This window comes from Felis catus, chromosome C1 (assembly GCF_018350175.1).
Source record: "Felis catus isolate Fca126 chromosome C1, F.catus_Fca126_mat1.0, whole genome shotgun sequence".
NCBI classification, from domain to species: domain Eukaryota; kingdom Metazoa; phylum Chordata; class Mammalia; order Carnivora; family Felidae; genus Felis; species Felis catus.
The window spans coordinates 139,120,705-139,146,561 of NC_058375.1; the positions used below are offsets into that span (position 1 = coordinate 139,120,705).

At 34.8% G+C, this 25,857-nt stretch overlaps 1 protein-coding gene and 1 pseudogene across 4 annotated transcripts in view; one reads left to right on the plus strand and one right to left on the minus strand.

Annotated features, from left to right (window-relative positions):
- MBD5 (methyl-CpG binding domain protein 5) overlaps window positions 1–25,857 on the plus strand; it is a 451,089-nt gene that overhangs the window by 210,199 nt on the left and 215,033 nt on the right. The gene's annotated exons all lie outside the window — the stretch shown is intronic.
- LOC101084385 lies at window positions 1,128–24,105 on the minus strand (annotated as a pseudogene).

Below are 25,857 nucleotides of genomic sequence, written 5' to 3' on the forward strand. Positions count from 1 at the left end.
AATTTTAAATTGTACACTTTGGTTCTTTTTAGTATATATACAATGTTGTACATCAACCACCACTACCTACTTTCAGAACATTTTCATCACCTCAGAAAGAAACCCTACACCTGTTAACAGTTACTCTCCATTCCCCTCTACTACAAGTCCCTGGTGACCAGTAATCTTTTTATCACTGTGGATTTCCCTATTCTGGACATTTCCTATACATAGAATCATACAGTATGTGGATATTTGTGTCTGACTTTCACTTAGCATAATGTTTTCAAGGTTCATCCATCTTGTAAGCATGTGTTAGAATTTCAGTCCTTTTTATGGCCAAATAACATTCCATTGTATGGATTATACTACATTTTGTATATCTATTTATCAGTTAATGAGAGCCTGTTCTTAGTAATCTTCACTTATTAATAATTAATTAATAATTAATTATAATCACTTATTAATAATCAATAATAATCACTTATTAATTAATAATCACTTATTAATCTTCAGTGACAAGAAGCCTGAAATTATAGTTTAGTACTGAGAAGTCTTTGATGTACGTTGTAGAATTAAAAATTTGTGTTTTAAAAAAAGTTTCTGTATGTCTGTTTAATAGTTCTAAAAGATTTACGCTTGCCTTTCAAAATTTACAAAATTCTTAATTCCAAATCACATCTGGCTCCAAAAAGTATTGGATGAGGGATTGTGTATAGTATCTGGAAATTAAAAGGGAAGGAAAAGTTGGTCATCTATAGGGAATATTCAATTTATCCTTTTTTCTCTGTAGCATTCAGTGGACACTTCTTTCCTTCTCTATATATGTCTAAATAAAGGACACCCTTATTGGCAATAATTTTAAGGCTTTGTCTTACTTTCTTCATCTCATTGGTCAGTATGCTCAGTGGTTTATACCTTATTAAAATCTCTTAATTCATTCTCCCTGTTCTGTCTTCACCTCTAGGAACTGAGTTCATTTTTCCCCCAACTGGCACATTTATTAAGATTAAACATAAGACCCTTCTCTTCCCTTACCCCAGAAAGCTGTGCCCACAAAGTCCCAGGCTCCTGAAGCAGGGTCCCTCTGCCCCACTTCTGAAACAAGCTCTCAGGCTTTGGCAAAGCTCTCAGACTTTGGCAATAGCCTAAGTTGCCCCCAGGGCTGTGACCTGCTGGATCTTCTGGTTCATCATCTCCATGAGAGCCTGTTTCATGGCATGCTTCTCCTGCAGAGCTGGCTGCATTTTCTCCATTTGCTTGGTGAAGAAATCTATCTTCCTCTTGAAAAAGTCCTTGTCATCTTCATTTTCGTTTTTTACGTAGTAGCCTGTTCCCACATCAATGAGTACATGTTCCACATTATGTAGTTTTCCGGGGACATGCATAGGACTGGTCAGTGGGACGAGTAATTCTTTCCCCTCGTTGTTCTTGTTCAGCATGTTTAGACAGTCCTTGGCTTCCACACACTTGGTCTGTACCACCTTGATCTGGGCATCTTGTCCTTGATCTGGACAGGAAATCCACTTTCGGGTCCAGCTGGTTCTTGAGCATTTCTAGCTGCAGCAGGTTCAGCTCAGTGATGTTAACGACTAGGCCGTGTTGGGAAGCAAGTTCATTTTTGTTCTAGATTATAATATAGCAGTTTTTTTTTACACCTATTAGTAGTTTACCTTACATCAGAGAATTTTAATCAAATTGTATTTGAGCATTCTGTATACTTGTCTCTTTTCCAGCCTCTGGCCTGAAAATTCCTTGAAAGCAAGACCTGTCATTTATTTCTTTTTCTACAGTAGCTGTCAAAGAGTTTGTACTCATCTGTTTGTTTGCTGAAAGAATAATGAATGAATGAGTAAATAAACATTATCACTTAAACTATATTGTTAAAAATTACATCATAAAATTTATTTATTTATTTATCTATTCATTTATTTATTTATTTTACTTATTTATTTGAGAGAGAGCACGAGCATGCAAGTTGGGGAGAGGCAGGGAGAGAGAGAGACTCTCAAGCAGGCTCCACACTCAGAGTCTGATGCAGGGCTCCATCCCCCAACCCTGGTATCATGACCTGAGCCAAAACCAAGAGTCAGCTCCTCAACCAACTGAGGCACCTAACTACCCCAATCAAAATTTATTTTCAATGTAAACTAATATTTAATACACATAATAGAGACATTCAAATGGTTTCATTGCTAGTAAGTGACCTGCTCATTTAATTTACTTTTAATTATGTGGAGAGAAAATGATTTGACAATAGTATGCAATAGTAAATCTAAAATTATGACATTTTAAATAATACTTGACTTGGTGGCCAAATGAGTTTTTAAATGTATGTTGAAAAGTAACTCTAAGCTACAACATCAAAAGTAGGTGCCAGACTGCTTTTATGATCTCATCTTTTCAAGTTCTTTATCTTCTATGCTTTTGAAATGAGCTGTTTTTAATTTCTAATAAGAAAATTTGGGGGCACCTGGATGCCTCAGTTGGTTGACCATCAGACTCTTGATCTCAGCGTGAGTCTTGATCTCAGGGTTGTGAGTCTGAGCCCGTGCTGGGCTCCATGCTGAGCCAGGAGCCTACTTAAAAAAAAAATTTGTGGGGGAAGGTGCCTTGGTAACTCATTCAGTTAAGCATCCGACTCTTAACTTCCACTGAGATCATAATCTCATGTTTTGTGAGTTTGAACCCAGTATCAGGCTGTTCTCTGACAGTGTAGAGCCTGCTTGGGATTCTCTCTCTCTCTCTCTCTCTCTCTCTCTCTCTCTCTCTCTCTTCCTCTCTCGCCCCTCCCCTGCTTGCATGCACTCATTCTCTCTCTTTCTGTCTCAAAAATCAATAAATAAACCTAAAAAAAAGCTATTTCGCTCAAGAAAATTTGGGATAGGATCATATTCTTTTGAATTTTGACTTTTTAAAAAGTATTTGAGACTTCTAGAAGTTCCTTTTGATTAGATAAATGCAACGTACAGATTTGATGATGGTTGTCTGAAGGCAAATTTATAGGCTTCGTAGAAATTTTATGCTACTCATTAATTATATGTCACCAGAAGTTCTTTGTGCTTGCTATCTTTAACCATCAGTCTATGTGACAGTAAGTTTCAAAAGTAGGCCTGAGAGCTAAACAGTTTAAACTTGTATAATAATCACAGACACCATGATATCAAGGAGGTCATCCATATGAACAGCCTTCTGTTCATAGGGAACACACTTCTAAGGTTCCTAGGATAGTCATTCACTCATCTGCCTCGGATGCTCTTAAGGGGAAGAAATATTTAACTATGCAGTTATTATTTTTTATTACAAGTTTAAATAGATGTCATTATTGCCTTTAGCATTATGAACTCCTTGGAAAACTGTGATCTTCTAGGTCAGGGGTCACCAAACTTTTTCTGTGAAAAGTCAGTAGTAAATATTTTAGCCTTCACAGTCCAACATATCTCCAGCACTACTCAGCTCTGCTATTAAGGTGTGAAGGTAGCGTTAAGCAATACATTAACAGATGAGTATGGCTGTGTTCCAGCTGTAGTTATGGGCACTGGAATTTGAATTTTATATAATCTTCAGACGTCATAGAAGGTTTTTTGTTTTTGTTTTTGTTTTTTTATGCTTTTAGACCATTTAGAAATGTAAATACTATTCTTGGCTCACAGGTCATACAAAAACAGATGTCAGACCAGATTTGTTTTCTGGGTGAAGTTTGCCAGCCTCTGCTCTAAATGGTTAAATCCACCAGTTGAGAAAATATGCTTTAAGTAATTCTTAAACTCCTCCACTACCAAGTCTTTCACACCATTCCAAAGTTTTTAGTAATTTGAGCATATGCTTGATGACAAAAGGTGTTCAATTTGTACCTGTTCATCTCAAGGAGGTATTAAGAGGTCATGTTGTAATATATGAAATCACTGAGATATGAAAATCACTGGTAAAGTGAAAAGTGTAACATAAATATGCCATTGTGTTAGTGGTTGCACTTTTTATGTACTCTTACATATGATTTCTGACAGAGCTCCCTATGCTGATATACCCCTCTTAAAGATTAGAAATAGATTAAGGGTTGCACATAAATTTTCTCCAGGCATTTTGCCTCCATATTCTCACACTTTTAAGCTACTTTTATCTTTTAACTACATAGATCTCTAGGTTCATTACTAATGGTACTGTAAAATGTTCAAGTTATATTCCACATATTCTTTCTTATCACTACTCTGTGAGAGCAGAGACCGTTTTGTCCTTGCGTATCCCCAGGACTCAAAACAATGTCTGGAATGTATTTGAGTCTCATATATAGTGTCTGAGTTGAATTAGTAATTCAAATAATTCCATATGTTTACTTGATTTTTGTTATCAAAAGGAATGTGGAAAGCCATATATAAACAAAATGTTTTTTAATGCATAAAATAAAATACATAGAATTACAAAGAAAGATTGACTTTATTCAACTTTACTGAAATGTAGTTCTATTCACAGATAGCCCATGGTTCTTAATATATTGAAAGATTTTTAGCTGGTTATCAGGAAACACACAATCCGTAACTATAAATTGCAAAATTAATAAAATGTAAAACAATTGCAAACTTTATTTGGTCTCCTCTTTAAGAAATCTTTAGTCTGCATTTTTAAATTATAATAAAAACAATGTATTTTTAAAAGTCTATTCTGTTAAATTTCTTTTGGTTACAACAAGGAAAACAGGTTCTAATAAGCTTAGTCAAAAACCGCATTTTTCCGAGGAGGTACTGTCATGGAATTGACAGGTGGGGAAGAAAGTAACAGGCGTAGCTCTGGTGATTTCAGTTTTCTCCAGAGTAGGTCCATTGATGGTGGCTCCCAGTCATGTGTCCAGATTTCAAAATACCAGAAAGGAACCGGACTGATCCAGCTTGGATCACAGATGCATGCCTGAATTAGCCAAGGTCAGGGGTTGGAATCATGTACTAGAGATATCGGCACTGAGGTCCATTGTATGGTAGCAGAATGAGCTGGAAAGCCACCTCAAGAGATATGTATGTAGACTTATTAATCTGCTTCTAGGAAATAGTGCATTTCTTGTACTTAACTAATTTTTTAAGAAGAAACGTTTCACTGCAAGACAACTTTGTCTATTGACAACGAGACTACCTTTATAATTATGAATTTTAATATGTACCAGATCACCTGCTGCTATATTAATAAATGGCTTAATATATAATACAGCTAGTATAACGTAGTGGCACTATAGCTTAGGTGTTAAGAGTGTGGACCCTTGAGCGAGACTCTGCATGGCTTCATCTCTCATATCACTTAAGTAACTATAAAAGTTTGGACAAGTTACTCAGTCTCTGCCCATCATTTTTATTGTCTGTAAAAAAAAGCAGTTTATCAGTGAGCTTTTGCTGTAGTACCTATCATAATATCTCACTGGCATACTACCATAAGCTTTTAGTTTTTGCTCAGGAGACTGCAAGTAAGTTGAAGTAAGTATGATCAAGGCTGGGCTCAAATGGACCCAAGTGGAGGATGGATCTAAGTCTGAGCCATATGTCGCTCATATTCCTTGGAGCTAACTAAAGCATTTTTGTCTCAGAGTGAGAAGCAAGGTAACGGGAAGAAGTGCAACTGCACAAGCATATTTCAAGGTTCTGTTTGCACGATGTCTGCTGTTATCCCATTGGTCAAAGCAAGTCACATGGCTGAGTCCAAAGTCAAAGAGCAGAGAGGTACACATATACCTTCCATGGAGGTATAGGAGGGAAAGGGAGGAATGATCCAATATACCACAGGGGATAATATTACTACCTATCTGATGGAATCATTGTAAGTTGTAAAGAGCTTAGGATAGTGGCTGGCACAGAGTAAATGATCAATAAATACTTGCTATTATTGGGCATACTCTTATGAAGAAACTCACACAAAAGCTCAGGACTGTATATATGTGACATAAAATGTATTTGACACAAATGGCATTTCATTGGCGTTGAGCAGACATGCTAAAATTTAATTTAAAACTGGTATCTATTTTTCTTATTGTGATCAGATGAGCAAGGTTATGTATGTATCTTTCAGACTGGTCAGCCAACTGTGATAGAGTGATTACTAGCTCAATTATTTAACTGTTAGTAGAATCATAGAACTACTAAAGACCACTGAGTTCTATGCTCTTGTTTCACAGATAATGCATTCAGCCAAGAATCGTGAGATACCTAAATGAAAGAGAAAGAACTAGATGGATAAGGATGGATGTGTGAATGATAAATAGATAAGGAATTAACTAGAAAATGGGAATGCAAGGAAGATCAAACCTAGATCCCTAGAATTCTAGTTGAAAATTCTTGCCACTGTATCACACAACCCAGGTGTTGTTTCCTATAGTTTCATTGAAAGGCCATTTATCATATTTTTCTTTTAGTGAACCTTAAAAGAAGAAGTCATTTTAAGAAGCTTTTAAAATATGTTTTTTATACTATTGTTTCAATTGAGAAGAAATATATTCTTACAGGTTAGGATTTAGTTATAATGCAAAACAAAAACAAAAACAAAAAACAAAAATCTCTGGTCTGGTGAGCATACCGGGTGGTCATTCCTTTGTGTTTCATGGAATACAAATATACAAGAGAGGCAGTAAACAAATTAATATATAGGATATTCCACAAGCTCTTATGTGAAATTCCAAAATCAAAAAGCTCTGAAACTGAAGGTGTTTATAATTCATATTGTGGTAAAACCTGACATAATCTTAATTCATTTAATAGTGAAACCTGTATGAGGCTATTGTCTTTTTTAAAATCCCACTTAGAATGTGTAAATGTTTTGCTATAAATATATTAACCTACTAGACTTCTCAGATACAGAAGGAGGAGCATGTTACCTAATTACAGTACATGTACCGTATTACCTTTAAAAACTGAAATAATACTTAATTCTAAAATATATGTGGTCCCTATAAGGATTGTGTTGGGCTATATAACATCACAAATTATAAATACCATGAATGAAAATGAAGCAGATATAGGTATAAAGAATGGGGTCCTATTGGGAAGGAAGGGTGAGTGTTGGAGGTTGCTTGACTGGAGTAATAAGAGAAGGCATCTCTGAAGGGTGACTTTTTTGTTTGCTTGTTTGTTTGAGAGAGAGAGAGAGAGAGAGAGAGAGAGAGAGAGAGAGCACAAGCCAAGTAGAGGGGCAGAGGGAGAGAGAGAATCCTAAGCAGGCTCCACACTCAGTGCTGAACTCAACATGGGGCTTAAACCCACAGTGTGAGCCAAAATCAAGAGTCAGATGCCCAGCAGACTGAGCCACCCAGGCGCCCTGGGAGGTGACTTTTGAGCAGATTCTTGAAACATGCAATGATGCTCTTAAGAGAAAAGAAAGTGTTTCAGTTACTGGGAACAAACATTTGGCTATCTGGGGAAAGTGTTCCAGTCTAAGGGAAGACCAAGGTCAAATACAGAAACCAAAAGTGTGCTTAGCATATTTGAGGAAGAGCAAGAAGGCCACTAAGGCTGTAGAATACCAAGCAAGAAGAGAGTTATGAGATAGGCTGACAGGTAAACAGGGGCCAAATCATGTAGCTCAGGAGAAGACTTTATCACAACTGTTACGGGAAATCTTTGGAGGGTTTTGATCAAGGCAGTATCTAAGATACAATTTTCTTTTTAAAAACATCACTCTTTTTCTCTGTGAATAATAAAAATGGCATTCTTTTGGAAAAATAAAGGATCCTAGCTCTGTTTGAAATTCAGAAATTTAATGGTAAAGTTTAATTTATTAATAAAATAGTATCTTAGTCGTACTTTAATAAAATATTTCTTTGAGCAAATGCTGCACTATGAATTTATCTAAATATTACTAAACTATTGTGTTTTTTTGTTTGTTGTTTCCAGAATTTTCTGTAAGCATTAAGGCTGAGAAATTAGCTTGGTCATGATAATGCTTTTCCCAATCTCCCTCTTCCAAAGATTATTCTCTTCTACCTGCTAAGAGACAACCAGAAGAAAGGGCCCTAAACTTGAAGTAATAAGAACTGTTTCTTCATTCTAGCCCTGACACTAATTGACTGTAACTTTGCTTGAGTTGTTTAACCTCTTGGATTTTGGTTCCCTATAGTGCAAAGTATGGGGATTGAATCATCTGATTGGCATAGCTCTTTCTTGCTTGCAGTCATAAATTTAGCAACTTGTGTATAAGGCTAAAATTCTATGATTCTTAATGAGAACTCATAAACATCTCAAAGTGTCCTTAAATGTGAATCTAAAGAAATACACAATAACTGGCTATCTGTTCAAAATTGGTAAATTCACTCTTGTTTCCTTTTTAACAGGACCAAGGAAACAAATATCAGAAGCCAAGAGCACAGAATACTTTCTTTCATCAATCCATAGAACCCTGATACTTCTCTAATTCCATCACACACAAAGGAATGACCACCTTGGCAGATGGCCACAAAGGATGTCAACAATTCTTTGGAGGCAAGCAATGAAATATTTATACTATGAGCTTTCTGTTGTTAAGTATGTAGAAATAAGTAGTATTATCTTGCATTTTAATGGAAAAATAAAATGTTCTTTAATATAACGATTTTATATATGAAGCATAGCTAATATAGCTATTTCTTATAGTTAAGCTATTTAAGTAACAGAAACTAAGCACCCATGTTTGAAAACAGTGCTATTTGTATCCATCTTGGACACATCTATCATCTAACTACAAATACTAAATAGTTTGGGGGATTATAATTATTTTTTATTTGGTTGGAATGATCCGTATCGTTTATGAAATTTTTTTGTTTCATTCCAGCATTTTTTCTTACTTATTTTTAACAACTATTCTGAAGTGCTCCAAAATCTTGGAAAGTCATCCCTTTACATTCCTCACAGCTTTATATTTTGTGAGAATCCTGCATCAAAAGAACTCATGGAACTTTTAGTTCCTTTCTCAGAAGCTCTTATTGTTCTTGGAAGAGTAGTCAGCCAAGGATTGTGGACCACAGTGCCGTCTTCAAAATTGAAATTAATTACATTACCAGTTAAAGGGAAAGTTTGCTTGGAAAGAAATTGACTGTATTTTAAAGAAAAAAGTATAAATATAAGGAATCTGCCTTTGCCACCTTCATGAAATATAAAACCTTAAGTAGATGAATATGAAATGAAATAAAAAATAAACTCATAAAAATTTAAGTAGAATGCACTAAAATTGAATTTTTCAAAGGATTTTATACAAACCAAGAAACTGTAGATATGCTCAGAATTTTTTATTTAGTATTAATTCAACTCATAGGCCTGAGGTCATCTAGCAAACGAGTCTGCTTTTTAAGTTGTACATAGAGGAACACTTTCTAAGTAAAGGAGGACATAAATGTTTAAAAAGTCCAGTGCAGAGCTTCTGAGTTTTCTTTCAGTAACTAGAGTCAGAATTAATTCTTGATTTCCTGTTGGGGAAAATTTCATCTAATTACATTCACATTATTCTGCAACTTTTTGGACAGCAAATCCTGATCACCAAAGAAAGGAGAAAGCAGCTGTGTTGCCCTTGCCTCCACAGTTATAAGAATAGCATTATTATGTAGTCACTGGGCTTGGAGAACCAAGAGTGGCTATCCACTGGCTGCCTTCTGGCAGAGACACACCTAACCCATTCTGAACTGCTGGCAATGTGTGCCTTCTGTTCCTAAGGATCTTCAAAGAAATAGTTCCCACTGCTTCCTTTAGCAAACCAATCTAGTAGAACAGCTCTCGGGGATAGGAAGTTCATATGACCCTCTACACACTTTCAGTGGTTGTTTCTAAAACTTGTTTTCTTAGAATTATACTTTAATCATGATTTAAAACTTTTCATAGTTTGATACAATCCACTTAACTATTTTAAGAAAATACTTAAAACTGACCACTGCTAAATTAGTAGGAATAGTTTCCATAAACACTGCTTCTCCATAAGCAGCCTATTTTTGTCAAATTTTCCCTAATATTTCCTTTTTTGACTTATTCACATATCATATTCTATCTAAGTTTTTCTTTAACCACAGCAATATATCTTTTTTTAAAAAATGTTACTTATTTATTTATTTATTTATTTATTTTGCGAGAGAGGGAATGGGAACAGCGGGGAGGGGTAGAGAGAGAATCTCAAGCAGGCTCTGTGCTATCAGAGGTACCCCAGGGCCTCCCAAGTACCCCAAAAGCAACATATCTTCTGTCATATAGCTCTAATTTATATATCTTCCACATTATACTAAAAACCAGTCATTTGTTCTCTTTGAATCACATTCTATTTATGACCATGTCATTAATAAGCCACAGATATTTATAATTCTAATCAAAAGTGCTATTTAATTTTTTTGCCATATTTTAAGGCTTATTTGAATATTATAGTTGTAAAAACTTTTAGCACCTAGAAAGACAATTAGAGCATAGCAGGTATAACTTATGAGTCCACTATATAATAAGTCAAATTCAAAGAACATAGTAACACTAACTAATTAACCACCACTCTGCCACACCTACCATGCTGTGTGACCATAGACAAATTATTGGTTCTCTTTGACCCACAATTTGTAAATTTTTAAAATTTGAATGGTAATATAATTTCAAGAATTAAATGAGATAGGTGATATAATTAAAAATCTTAGGTATTTAGCATTTGCCGTAGCTCATAATTCAATAAATAGGCGATATAGCTATTCTCCTTTTTTAAAACGATTGAAAACAGATTTCCTCATGGTAAGCTCAACTCATACAAAAGAAATAGTTAATTTTCCCATTATACCCATGCCAAATTTGTTTTACACCATTATGTTGTTGTACTAGAACTAAATTTTGTTTACTGAAATTTCCCAACAAGCAGTTTATGTTTAAACATGTGAAAATGCAGTTTATCAAAAAATCACTGTTTAAAATCATAGTTGTTAGGAAAAATGATTGTTAACCTTTGAGTCTCATGAAAACTATACATTCCAAACTTTGTAACTATACATTCCAAACTATACATTCCAAACTATACATTCCAAACTTTCCAAACTCATCAACTCACTGCCTGCTCTAAAATTTTAACTTTATATCAACCACTATTATTTGCAGAAATATTCCATGTGCAAGGCAGAGTGGTTTGAAGAATTTTCTTCTTGGGATTAAGTATCTTTTATGTATACATTGATCAGGTGCTTAGTCTGAGAAACTGATATTTCCACTAGAAAAATAAAAGTAAACAGGCAGTTTGGATCTTTTATTAGTTTCCTAGGTCTGCTGTAACAAATTACCACAAACTGGGGGTTTAAATTTTGAAAAAAATTATTTTCTCACAGTTCTTGAAGCTGAAAGTCCAAAGTCAAGTTCTCTGCAGGACCATGATCTTTTAAAGGCTGTAGGGAAGAATCTGTTACATGCCTTTCTCTTAGCTTCTGGTGTTGCCTAACAATCTTGGCATTCTTCCATTTATGCTCATTACATCAATCTCTGCTTCCCTTATCACATGGTTTTCTCCATGTGTTTCTATGTCTTTTCTCCTCTTCTTATAAGGCCACAGTCAGACTATAACCCACCCTATATCAGCATGACTCATCTTAACTTGATTACATCTGCAAAGACCCTATGTGCCAACAAAGTCACATTCAAGGGTCAAGGATTAAGATTTAAACATATTTTGGGAGAGGTAACACAACTCAAACAATAATACTGTCATATATTTTTTTGAACTGAGAATAAAGTTAGGGAAGAAAAATTTATTGTAAAAACAAGAGAATTTCCTTTTCCTAGGAAAGAGGTTGTTTCACTTGTGACAAGATACGCTCTATTAGTAGATGTACATATTTTGCTTACAATGATTTGGTAGTACCATTTCTTGAACATAGATGTTTCTTGATAATACTTTTGCCCAGCTACTCTTTAGCTCTATAATTTAAAGTTATAAAACAATATCTATCATTTTGTTGGTTTACTTGAGCTCAGAGTTCAAATATTAGTTTTACAGTTTTATGGTTGAGGCTTGTATCCATATTATATACATCAACAATGAGATTCCCTAAAGACTTTAGAGATGGCATCGTATTTGCATTTATAATTGTACTGGTAGTTATATTTGTAAATGAACTGAGTTAGTTTTTCCTTTGCTAATCTTGATTCAAACCAGAGCTACTTTTTTATTTTCATGGGTAAGAAATTAACTTTGAATTCAAATTAAGAAACATTGTTGATCTTTCAAAATGAACATAGCCACTATATGTTTTTAACATTAATTCTATAGCCTATTCTAATAAAGCTAATTCTAGTGAAGTCTTTCTAATATATAATTCAGTATGTGGTATATATATCATCAGTACATTTTTATCTTTTTATGGCCATTTCCCATATATTTAAATAATTATCACAAACTTTTCATATAATACAACTTACACAAGATGTACCCTCTTATTTCAGAACTTCAATAAGAAAATTTTCTGTGTGTCTTCTTTGAGCTTCTAAAAAGGAAGGGAAGTAAAGCATTATAAACTGTTATGGGAGTGAAGAAAGATGAAGTAGGAAGATCCTAAGCTCACTTTATCTTATGGCTACAGCTATATAATACCCGCTTCAGTGTAAATAGCCCAGAAAATGACCCAAAGACTGGCAGAACAGACTCTCCACAAGATATAGAAAAAGGCCACATCATATAGGGTAGGAGTTGTGGTCAAGAGCCAAACTGACCCAGAAGACTTTCTGCAGGAGGGAAGGACACCAAGGGCATGGATAGAGGAAAGAAACAGACCCTCACCCCAGGCATAACAACCCACCTAGTAAAGACAAATCTCTGTAACATTTGGCTTTGAAAACTTGTGGGGCATAATTTGTGAGTTCTTATAATCACTGGGGCTTAACACCTGGAACTTTAAAAATCAGTAAGCTCAGCTACAGGAGAGCTGGAAGGACAAGAGGAAATTGAATCCCCACCCTTAAAGAGACAGCGCATCTGCTGAAGGGACTGTCTTTTTTCCATTGGGATATTCTTTCCTGATTTGTTGAAGATTAGTTGGCCATATGTGTGTGGGTCCATTTATGGGTTCTTTATTCTATTCCATTTATCTATGTGTCTGTTTTTGTGCCAGTACCATACTGTCTTGATGATTACTGCTCTGTAATACAGCTTGAAGTCTGGAATTGTGATGCCTCCAGCTTTGGTCTTCTTATTCAACATTACTTTGGCTATTCAAAGTCTTTTCTGGTTCCATACAAATTTTAGAATTGTTTGTTCTCTATGAAGAATGTTGGTGTTATTTTGATAGGGATGTCATTGAAAGTGTAGATTGCTTTGGGAGATGTAGACATTTTAATAATATTTGTTCTTTCAATTCATGAATTCAATTCAATTCAATGTTTGTCTTTAATTTCTTTCAGAAGCTTTCTATAGTTTTCAGCATACAGATCTTTTACCTCTTTTGTTAGGTTTATTACTAGGTATTTTATGGTTGTTGATGCAACTGTAAGTGGGATCAATTCCTTGATTTCTCTTTCTGCTGCTTCGTTATTGGTATAGAGACATGCATCTGATTTCTGTACATTGTTTGTATATCCTGCAACTTTGCTGAATTCATATATCAGTTCTAGTAGTTTTTTGGTGGAGTCTTGCAGGTTTTCCGTGTAAAATATCAAGTTATCTGTGAAAAGTGAAAGTTTGACTTCTTCATTGCCAATGTGGATGCTTTTATTTCTTTTTGCTGTCTGATTGCTGAAGCTAGGAGTTCCAGTATTGTGTTGAACAACAGTGGTAAGAGTAGACATCCCTGCCCATAATAGGCAAAGAGAGCCATTGCAGACCACTGAACTGAAAGCAAATGCAGCTCAGCCACAACAGTAGGGCACACAAAACACACACAGGAGATACCCCTGAAACACCAGGTTTTGGTGAGCAGGGGACATTGCATTGCAGGGTACTATAAGACCTCTTCCTTATAATGCCACTACTTGCAAGAGCAGGAGATGTAGCTGACTTTTTCTATCACATAAAAAAGATCAGAGAGTTAGACAAAATGAAGAGACAGAGGAATATGTTCCAAATGAAAGAATAGGACAAAATCACAGCAAAAGACCTAAATGAAATGTAGGTAAGGAATATACCTAATAGAGAATTTAAGTAGAGATCATAAAGATACTCACTAGACTTGAGAAAATAATGGAGGACCTCAGTGAGACTCTTAAAAAAAGAATTGAAAACATAAAAAAGAACCAAATAGACATGAAGAACTCAACACCTGAAATTAAAAATCACTAGAGGGAATAATTAGTAGACTAGAGGAGGCAGAAAAATGGGCCAGTAACCTGGAGGACAGAGTAATGGAAAGCAATCAAGCTGAACAGGAAAGAGGAAAAAAATAAAAAATGAAAATAGATTGAGAGAACATAATGACACCATCAAGTATAATAACATTCATATTATAGAGCTCCTAGAATAAGAAGAGAGTGAAAAGGAGGCAGAAAATGTATTTGGAGAAATAATAGCTGAAAACTTCCCAAATCTGAAGAAGGAAATAGAAATCCAGATTCAGGAGGCACAGAGAGTCCCCAACAAAATCAACCCAAAGAGGTCCACACCAAGTCACATAGTAATTAAAATGCCAAGATAATGAGAGAATTTCAAAAATAGCAGGAGGAAAGAAAACATTTACATACAAGAGAAACCCCTTAAGGCTATCAGCTGATTTTTCAGCAAAAACTTTTCAAACAGAAGGGACTGGCCTTATATAGTCAAAGTGCTAAAGGGAAAAAAAAAAAAACTTCAATCAGGAATCCTCTATCCAGCAAAGCTGTCATTCAGAATGGGTGAGTTTCCCAGACAAACAAAAGTTAAAGGAATTCATCACCACTAGACAAGACTTACAAGGAATGTTAAAAGAGACTCTTCGAGTGGAAAAGAGACCATAAGCAGGAGGAATAAAAGTAGAAAGCACAAAAGCAGTAAAATTAAATATATCTATAAATATCAGTCAAAGGATTCACAAAATAAAAGAATGTTAAGTGTGACACCATGTACCTTAAACATGGGGGGAGAGGAGTTAAAATTTAGTGGTTTAAAAAAAAATTTTTTTTTACATGTTATTTGTTTCTGAGAGAGAGAGAGAGAGACAGACAGAACACAAGTTGGGGAGGGGCAGAGAGACAGGGAGACAGAATCCAAAGCAGGCTCCAGGCTCTGAGCTGTCAGCACAGAGCCCGACACAGGGCTCGAACCCATGAACCATGAGATCATGACCTGAGACGAAGTCAGTTGCTTAACCGACTGAGCCACCCAGGCACCCCTAAAATTTACTGGTTTTAAAATGAGTTTAAACATAAGTGACCATAAAGAACTTATCAAACTCAACACCCAAGAAACAAGTAATCCAGTGAAGAAATGGGCAAAAGACATGAATAGACACTTCTCCAAAGAAGACATCCAGATGGCCAACTGACACATGAAAAAACGCTCAATACCACTCATCATCAGGGAAATACAAATCAAAACCACAATGAGATACGACCTTACACCTGTCAGAATGGTAACATTAACAACCTAGGCAACAACAGATGTTGGTGAGGATGCGGAGAAAGAGGATCTCTTTTGCATTGCTGGTGGGAATGCAAGCTGGTGCAGTCACTCTGGAAAATAGCATGGAGGTTCCTCAAAAAATTAAAAATAGAACTACCCTACGACCCAGCAATTGCACTACTAGGCATTTATCCACGGGATACAAGTGTGCTGTTTCGAAGGGACACATGCACCCCCATGTTTAGAGCAGCACCATCAACAATAGCCAAAGTATAGAAAGAGCCCAAATGTCCATCGATGGATGAATGGATAAAGAAGATGTGGTATATATACATGATGGAGTATTACTCGGCAATCAAAAAGAATGAAACCTTGCCATTTGCAACTATGTGGATGGAACTGGAGGGTATTATGCTAAGTGATATTGGTCAGTCAGAGAAAGACAAAAATCATATGACTTCACTCACATGAGGACTTTAAGAGACAAAACAGATGAACCTAAGGGAAGGGAAACAAAAAATAATATAAAAACAGGGAGGGGGACAAAACATAAGAGACTCATAAATAAGGAGAACAAACTGAGGGTTACTGGAGGGATTGTGGGAGGGGGGATGGGCTAAATGGGTAAGGGGCACTAAGGAATCTACTCCTGAAATCATTGTTGCACTATATGCTAACTAATTTAGATGTAAATTTTAAAAAATAAAAAATAAAACAAGTTAAAAAAAAGCAGTTTAATAACTTTAAAAAAAAACATAAGTGACCATCAACTTAATATAGACTGCTATATGCACAAAATGTCATATGCAAATCTAATGATAACCACAAATCAAAAATGGATAATAAATAGGTAAAAAATAAATAAAAGAATCTAAGTATATCACTAAAGAAAGCCAGCAACCTGTGAAAGAAAAGAGCAAGAGAGGAAAGGAAAAAAGAACTACAAAAGCAATTATAAAACAAGAAATAAACTGACAGTAAGTACATACATATCAATAATTAGTTTGAATGTAAATGGACTAAGCACTCCAATCAAAAGACCTAGGATGACAGAATGTATTAAAAAGCAAGACTTATCTATATGCTGCCTACAAGAGACTCATTTCAGACCTAAAGACACAAGTAGTTTGAAAGTAAAGGGATGGAAAAGCAATTATCATGCAAATGGAATGAAAAGAAAGCTGGGATAGCAATACTTGTATCAGACAAAATAAAATTTAAAACAAAGACTGTAACAGGAAACAAAAAAGGACACTATATAATCATAAAGGGAACAATCCAACAAGAAAATGTAACAATTGTAAATATATATGCACCCAACAGAGAGCACCCAAATGCATAAAGCAGCTAATAACAAACATAAAAGAAGTAATCAATAGTAATACAATAATAGTAGAGGACTTTGACACCCTACTTATGTCAATGGATAGATCATCCAAAAGAAAATCTGCAAGGAGACAGTGACTTTTAATGACACATTGGATCAGATGTTTCTAACAGATAAACTCAGAGCATTCCATCCTAAAACAGTGGAATACACATTCTTTTCAAGTGTACTTGGGACATGCTCCAGAATAGATCATATGTTAGGCCACAAAACAAGTCTCAACAGATTCAAAAAGATTGGAGTCCAGCATGCATCTTTTCCACTCTCAGTGCTATGAAACTAGAAATCAACCTCAAGAAAAAATCTGTAAAGACCAAAAATACATGGAGGTTAAATAACACACTAGTAAACCATGAATGGGTCAAGCAAGAAATCAAAGAGGAAATTAAAAAAATACATGGATACAAATGAAAATGAATCTTGAAAATGCAGCAAAATCTGTTCTAGGAGGGAAGTTTATAGCAATACAGGCCTATCTGTAAGCAAGAAAAATCTCAAATAAACAACATAACCTTACACCTAAAAGAACTAGAAACAGAAAAATAAACAAAACCCAACACCCAAAGGAAGAAAATAATAAAGATTACAGCTGAAATAAATGAAATGAAACAAAAAACAAAAACCAAACAAACAAAAACCAGTAGAACAGACCGATGAAACTCATAATTAGTTCTTTAGAAAAATCAACGAAATTGATAACCGTTAGCCAATATCATCAAAAACTAGAGAGGATGCAAACAAAATCAGAAATGAAAAAGGAGAAATAACAAGCAACACCACAGATTTACAAAGAATTATAAGAGAATATTAGGAAAAATTATACACCAACAAATTGGACAACCTAGAAGAAATGGATAAATTCCTAGAAATATATGAACTCCCAACACTAAATCAGGAAGAAATAGAAAATTTAAACAGGCCAATTACCAACCATAAAATTGAATCAGTAATAAAAAAAATAAAAGTTAAAAAAAAAAACAAACAAACCAAAGTTCAGGACCATACGGCTTCATATGTGAATTCTACCAAACATTTACAGAAGAGTTAATACCTATTCCTCTCAAACTATTCCAAAAAAATAGATGAGGAAGGATAGCTTCCAAATTCATTCTATGAGACCAGCTTTACCCAGATAACCAAACCCATATAAAGTCACTACCAAAACAAACAAGTAAACAAAAAACAAAGAAACAAAAAAACTCTACGAGCTAATATCCCTAATGAACATAGATGCAAAAATCCTCAACAAAGTATTAGCAAACAGAATCCAGCAATACATTTTAAAAAGCATTCACCAGAAGTGGGATTTATTCCTGGGATACAAGAGTAGTTCAATATTCACAAATCAATTAACATGATATGTCACATTAACAAGAGGAAGGATTAAAACCATATGATTATTTTAATAGATGCAGAAAAAGCATTTGACAAAGTATAACATCCATTCATGATAAAAACCCTTAAGAAAATAGGTTTAGAGTAAACATACCTCAATATAATAAAGGCTATATATAAAAGAACCACATGCTCAATAGTGAAAAACTAAGAGCTTTTGCCCTAAGATGAGGAAGATGTCCACTGTCACCACTTTTATTCAACATAGTACTAGAAGCCCTAGCAACAGAAATCAGAAAAACAAAAAGAAATAACAGTCTTCTAAATTGGCAAGGAAGAAGTAGAACTTTCACTATTTGCAGATAACATAACAGTGTATGTAGAAAAACTACTAGAACATATAAATGAATTCAGTAATCAACATACAGAAATCCACTGCATTTCTTTTTTTTTTTATTTTTTTTAATGTTTATTTATTTTTGAGAGAAAAGAGACAGAGCGTGAGCTGGACAGGGGCAGAGAGAGAGGGAGACACAGACTACAAAGCAGGCTTCAGGCTCTGAGCTGTCAGCACAGGGCCCAATGCGGGGCTCAAACTCACGAACCACGAGATCATGACCTGAGCCAAAGTCAGACACTTAACCCACTGAGCCACCCAGGGGCCCCTCCACTGCATTTCTATACACTAAAAATGAAGCAACAAAAGAGAAGTTAAGAAAACTATACCATTTTCAATTACAGCAAAAATAATAAAATACCTAGGAATAAATTTAGCCAACAAAGTAAGAGACCTGTACTCTGAGAACTACAAAACACTGAGGAGAGAAATTGAAGATGACACAAGGAAATGGAAATATATTCCATGCTTATGGATTGAAAGAACAAATATTGCAAAAGTGTCCATACTACCCAAGGCAATCTATAGATTTAATGCAATCCCTATCAAAATACCAACTGCATTTTTTACAGAATTAGAACAAATAATCTCAAAATTTGTATGGAACCACAAAAAACCCTGAAGAGCCAAAGGAATCTTGAAAAAGAACAAAACTAGAGGTATCACAATCCCAGACTTTAATATATAACAGCTATAGTAATCAAAACAATATGGTACTGGCACAAAAATAGACATAGATCAATGGAACAGAACAGAAAACCCAGTAATAAACCCATGATTATATGGTGAATTAATCTTTGCTCGAGGAGGAAAGAATATGCAATGAGAAAAAGTCTCTTCAACAAATGGTGTTGGGAAAACTGGACAACTACATGCAAAAGAATGAGACTGGACCACTTTCTTACACCATTCACAAAAATAAACTCAAAATGGATTAAAGACTTAAATGTGATACCTGAGATCATAAAAATCCTAGAAGAGAGGATAGGCAGTAATTTTTCTGACATTAGCCTTAGCAACATTTTTCTAGATATGTGTCCTTAAGGAAAGAAAACAAAACAAAAATAAACTATTATAACTTTATTCAAATAAAAAGCTCTGCACAGCAAAGAAAACAACAAAACTAAAAGATAGCCTACTGAATGGGAGAAGATAATTGCATGTGACATATCATATCCAATAAAGAGTTAGTATCCAAAATATATTAAGAGCTAATACAAGGGTGCCTGGGTGGCGCAGTCGGTTAAGCGTCCGACTTCAGCCAGGTCACGATCTCGCGGTCCGTGAGTTCGAGCCCCGCGTCGGGCTCTGGGCTGATGGCTCAGAGCCTGGAGCCTGTTTCCGATTCTGTGTCTCCCTCTCTCTCTGCCCCTCGTCCGTTCATGCTCTGTCTCTCTCTGTCCCAAAAATAAATAAACGTTGAAAAAAAAATTAAAAAAAAAAAAGCTAATACAACTCAACACTCCAAAAACAAATAATCCAGTTGAAAATTGGGCCAAAGATATTAACAGACATTTCTCCAAAGAAGACATCCAGATGGCCAACAGCACATGAAAGGATGCTCAACATCACTCACCATCAGGGAAATGCAAATCAAAACCACAAGGAGATATCACCTTACACCTGTCAGAATCACTAAAATCAAAAACACAAGAAACAAGTGTTGGCGAGGATGTGAAGAAAAAGAAATACTCTTGGGGCTCCTGGATGGCTCAGTCCATTAAGCATCTGACTTTGGCTGAGATCATGATGTTGCAGTCCATGAGTTTGAGCCCCACATTGGGCTCTGCATTTACAGCTCAGAGCCTGGAGCCTGCTTCAGATTCTGTGTCTCCCTTTCTCTCTGCCCCTCCCCTGTTCATTCTTTCTCTCTCTCTCTCTCCCCCAACCTCTCTCTCTCTCTCTCTCTCTCTCAAAGATGAATAAAGATTAAAAAAAAAAAAAGAAATACTTTTGCACTGTTGGTGGGAATGCAGACTGGTGCAACCACTAGGGAAATCAGTATGTAGGTTCCTTAAAAAATTAAAAATAGAGTTATTATATAATCCAGTAATTCCACTACTGGGTATTCACACAAATAATACAAAAATACTAATTCAAAGGAATACATGCACCTTGATGTTTATAGCAGTATTATCTATAATAGCCAAATTATGAAAGCAACTCAAGTGTCTGTGCATAGATGAATGGATAAAGAAGATATAGTGTATTTATGCAATGGAGTATTACTCAGCCATAGCAAAGAATGAAATCATCATTTGCAACCTGAATGGAGCTAGAGAGTATAATGCTTTGTGAAATAAGTCAGTCAGAGAAAGACAAATACCATATGATTTCACTCATATGTGGAATTTAAGAAACAAAAGCAATAAAGAAAAAAGAGAGAATAAAATAGATTCTTAGCTATAGACAACAAATCGATGGTTACCGGAAGGAAGGTAGGTGGGAGAATGGGTAAAATAGGTGAAGACAATTCAGAGTACACTTCTATGATGAGCACTGAATAAGTGTAGAATTTTTGAATCACTATGTTGCACAACTGAAACTAATACTGTACATTAATTATATTGGAATTAATATTTTTAAAAATATAAAAGATAAAAAAACAAAAAATTCTTGAATTGGGGCCCTTTTGTTTTTTCTTTGTTACATGAAACACATAAAATTTCTGAAACATACTCTTCTTTCAGGTAAAACCTGCTTCACATTATTATTTGCATATAATAGGTACTCAATAAATGTTTATGAAGTGAATGAAGGAAATTGTAATTAGCCCCTCTACTTATAGACGGCATCCAGAAAGAATGATATTGGAAGTAAGGAAGTTCTGAAGCTAATTCAGTTATACACCTTTCACATTAAATATCTTCTTTAAATTTGGTATAGGAGATAAACAGACAGAAACCAGAGAGCTTGAAATGCTGCAGAGTGGAGATATGTTCTTTATTTCCCAGAATTTTTCAGTAAACTGAAGGACTTACGGCTTTGGTTTATATTTTTATCTCATTTTCCAAATGAATGTTGAAACTCCGGGGAAAGAAAACAAAGTACAAGATTAAATGAGCAGTTGACTATTTAAGGAATGGAGCTTGATTTTCTAAACTTTGGATCAAATTACTACAGTAGCAGTTCACCACCCTGACTATGCTTCAGCATAACCTGGAGAGCTTTTTAAAAATGTAGATGTTTTAGCCCTATCTCTACTGGTTAATTTCAATTCTGGTAATTACTACCTGTGTGACTGAGCATTATTTATTCCATAGAATTGGATTCTGTAGAAGTGGAAATGATACAAAAGTATTGGACGTCTGGATAAGAATGTGCCTCACAGAAATTGAAATCATAAGATCTACTTAGAGGTGTGCTGATCTAATTAGTAAAACTTTGAACTGAAAAGTAAGGAATTTGCAGAGATAAATTAGCACATAAAACAATAAGGACTTTATAGTTTGATAGACATCAGTAAGAGTGAAGTAAATACCCCGAATTACTGGTAACATACCTAGGGAAAACATTAGGGCATTGTGCTTTTGCCCTCAAATGTCTATATTCCAAGGCCCAACGTATATCTGAGACTGAAATGGACTGATTTCTTTTATGGAGGACTTAATATCAATAGCATGTTCCTGGTGAGAGTGAATGAGCTTATATGCTAGGAGTATGACAGTGATAGTTATGGTGGGGAGTAATAGGGTAGGGGCGACTTATGGAATTCTTACAGTTTTAGAAAACTTCTAGGGCCCTCTCTAACCTGCTCTATCCAATCTGCTATGTTTGTAAGTAATTGACAGTTCTTCTGTTACATGTATTTATCCATCTATACATTCAGAAAGCTTTTATGTGTCAGACACCATACTAGTAGATACAATTTGTGGATGTGAAGAAACATAGAACGTAATAGATTTGATAATCGCTACAGTAAAGTATCATGGAAGCAATTGAGTAATTGCATTTCATTTATACACATGAATTGGTTATTTGTATTACCACTTAGGCGTTAACCAAAATACATGAAATAGGAATTCCAGTGTACTTAATTGTTCAGAAAGAAGTTGCATTATGAATATTAGAAAAAGTTTCATCTTGATCCAGGATGTTTGAGGAGAAACTTCTTGAAAACTCTATACGATATGCTATAGGCTGTATCTCAAATTACTAAAGGCTAAGACTCGGATAGTAATGTTAATTACTATCATTGTTCCTTGCCTGTATGCTCATTTACTGAGTCTACAACTGATCAAGTTGCTTTTGATACAGCTATTGCTTGTTAATAGCCAGAATCTTGGGGAGAGAGGCCAGTTTCCTGGAATAAAAACTGCTGCGGATAGAGAAACAGCATCCATAAGAGAAAGGTCTGAGAATGTAATGGGCTTTGGAGGACGGGACTCCATTGATTTGGAGCCTCAGCGGGAGTGAAGGGAAAGGAATTTCTAGAGAAAACTCTGTGGTTCTGACTTGAAAGAAGCAAAATGAAAACAACAATAATTATTTTCTTTCTTCTGCTGTGTACTTCAAAAATAATTTGAGAAGAAAAAAAAGTCCTTAAGTATAATTGAGTTTACATTTATATTTAGATAACTTCCCTTATTCTAGAATTTTACTGCTTTTTGTTTTACTGGATTTTAGTAAATCACTACCTGTTTTGAAATGTTTAAACTCCATAATAGAATTCAGTATGTAATACTGTCAGTTGTGGAAAGAGGGACCACAGAAATTTTAATGTGTGTTAGTTTAAACAATCAGCATATTACGGTAAGTTTCTTCAGAAGGAATATGTTGTGTTAGGTTTTGCTTTTGAATTATTAAAGCAATACATACTCATGATTTTTAAAATAAGAAACAAATAATGTGAAAAAACATAAAATAAAAAGTAAAATTTGAAACTATCCTATTTCTACTTTCCACAAGTAATTTGTATTAACTTATTTTATGTATCATTTCAGAAATCCTCTATCCACATACAAGTTTATGTGTGTACATACATTTAACACATACATATATATGCACACTTATACATAGGCATATACTGTATATGCTTTCTTTTACATAAATGCAAAATATCCATTTTTCTTTACTAATGGCCTTTCCTTTATCTCTTATTGAATTCTAAGAATTCTTGGTACACTAATAAAATGTACCTTTTCTCATGTATTTCACACCTTTTCCTACAGTTTAATTTGCACTCGACTTGATTTGTGGTAGTTTCTTTTTTCCCATACTGAAATTTTAAGTTTTGGTTTAGTCAAATAATCAGTCTTTTCTCTTATAGCTTCGTTAGATTATGTCCAAGAGTATAACACCATTTTTTCTTTCCTACTCTTATGGATTAATTTTTGTTGAGAAACTTTATTATAGCAGTTTTAGGTTTATAGTAAAGCTGAAACATATAGAGTTTTCCCATAGGCCCACAGCCCCCAAACATTCATAGCGTTCTCCTTATTAATTTCCCCACCACAGTGGTACATTTGTTACAATTGATAAACCTACATTGATACATCATTATTACCTAAAGTCTCCAGTTTACCTTAAGGTTCACCATCGGTGTACATCTTATGGATTTGGACAAATTTATAAAGGCATGTACCCACTATCATGATATCATGCACAGTAGTTTCACTGCCTTATAAATCCTCTATACTCTGCCTATTCATCCTTCCCTCTCATCTTTTTTTAAATAAAGTTTTTATATTATATTTAAATATTTAAATAACCTGGAATTTTCTTAGTGTCCCAGCAGCTCTTACTGATTAATCATTTTTTATTTTATTTTATTTTTATTTTTTTGGTACTGACTAATTTTTTTTAAAAAGTCACCTTTATCATATGTATATTGGATTAAAATCTTATGTATATTGGAATATATTTCAGGATTCTCTGGTATACATTTTCTATTTGTCTACTTCTTCTCTAGTATAAAAGTCCTTAATTACTGTATCTTCACAGTGGTTTTTTTTTTTTTTCAACGTTTATTTATTTTTGGGACAGAGAGAGACAGAGCATGAACGGGGGAGGGGCAGAGAGAGAGGGAGACACAGAATCGGAAACAGGCTCCAGGCTCTGAGCCATCAGCCCAGAGCCTGACGCAGGGCTCGAACTCACGGACCGCGAGAGGTCACGGACCGTGACCTGGCTGAAGTCGGACGCTTAACCGACTGCGCCACCCAGGCGCCCCTTCACAGTGTTTTTATACTCTGGAAGGACTGGTCTCCTCTTTACTCCTCTTTTTTTTTTTCTTTTCAAAATATTTGTAGATAATGACATGTTTTTTGATGAACTTTGGTGTCAGCTTTCAAGTTCTCAAAATAAAAAATCTTACTGGTATTTTTACGAGAATCTTATTAAAAGACTAATTTAGGCAAAAAAACGAGTCTTTGAATAATGGTTATATCTGTCCTGAAAACAGATTACATGTCTTATAGATATCCGGATTTGTTTATTCTGAGTTACTTATTTTTGTTGTGATTTTCATATTAAATGAGTTTGTTACTAGTTTTTATTTTATAATTGGGCATGTCATATATATATAGGAGAATCATTGACTTCCATATACTAATTATGTAATTAGTACCTTTCTAAATTCCTTTTAGGGGGTTTTCTGTTGACTTTCTTGGGTTTCTTAAATATACATGCATGTTATCATGGAAATAAGGATACAATTATCTCTTCCTTTCCCCCCACCTAAGTTTATTGAGTTGACATATAACATTGTATAAGTTTAAGGTGTACAATATGATGATTTGATATAAGTATGTATTGCAGATGAATACCACAATAAGTTTAGTTAGCACATCCATCACTTCATATAGCTCCTGTGTGTGTGTGTGTGTGTGTGTGTGTGTGTTTGTGGAGAGAAGGTTTAAGATCTGCTCTCCTAGCAACTTTCAGGTATTCAATATAGTATTGTTAACTCTAGTCACCATGCTGTGCATTAGATCCCCAGAACTCACTCATCTTATAACTGGAAGTTTGTACCCTTTGACCACCCTCACCCATTTCTCCCACCTCAGCAGCCACCAATCTACTTTCTGTTTCTATGAGTTCATTTTTATTTTAGAATCCACATATAAGTAAGATCATACAGTTTTTGTTTTTCTCTGACTTATTTCATTTAACATCATATTCTCAAGTTTCATCCCTGTAGTCACAAATGACAGGGTTTCCTTCTTTGTGTGGATGAATAATATTTCATGTTATAAACACACACACATGCATGTACACATCAGATCACATTTTCTTTATCCATTGATAGACACAGGTTGTTTCTATGTCTTGGCTATTGTAAACAATGCTT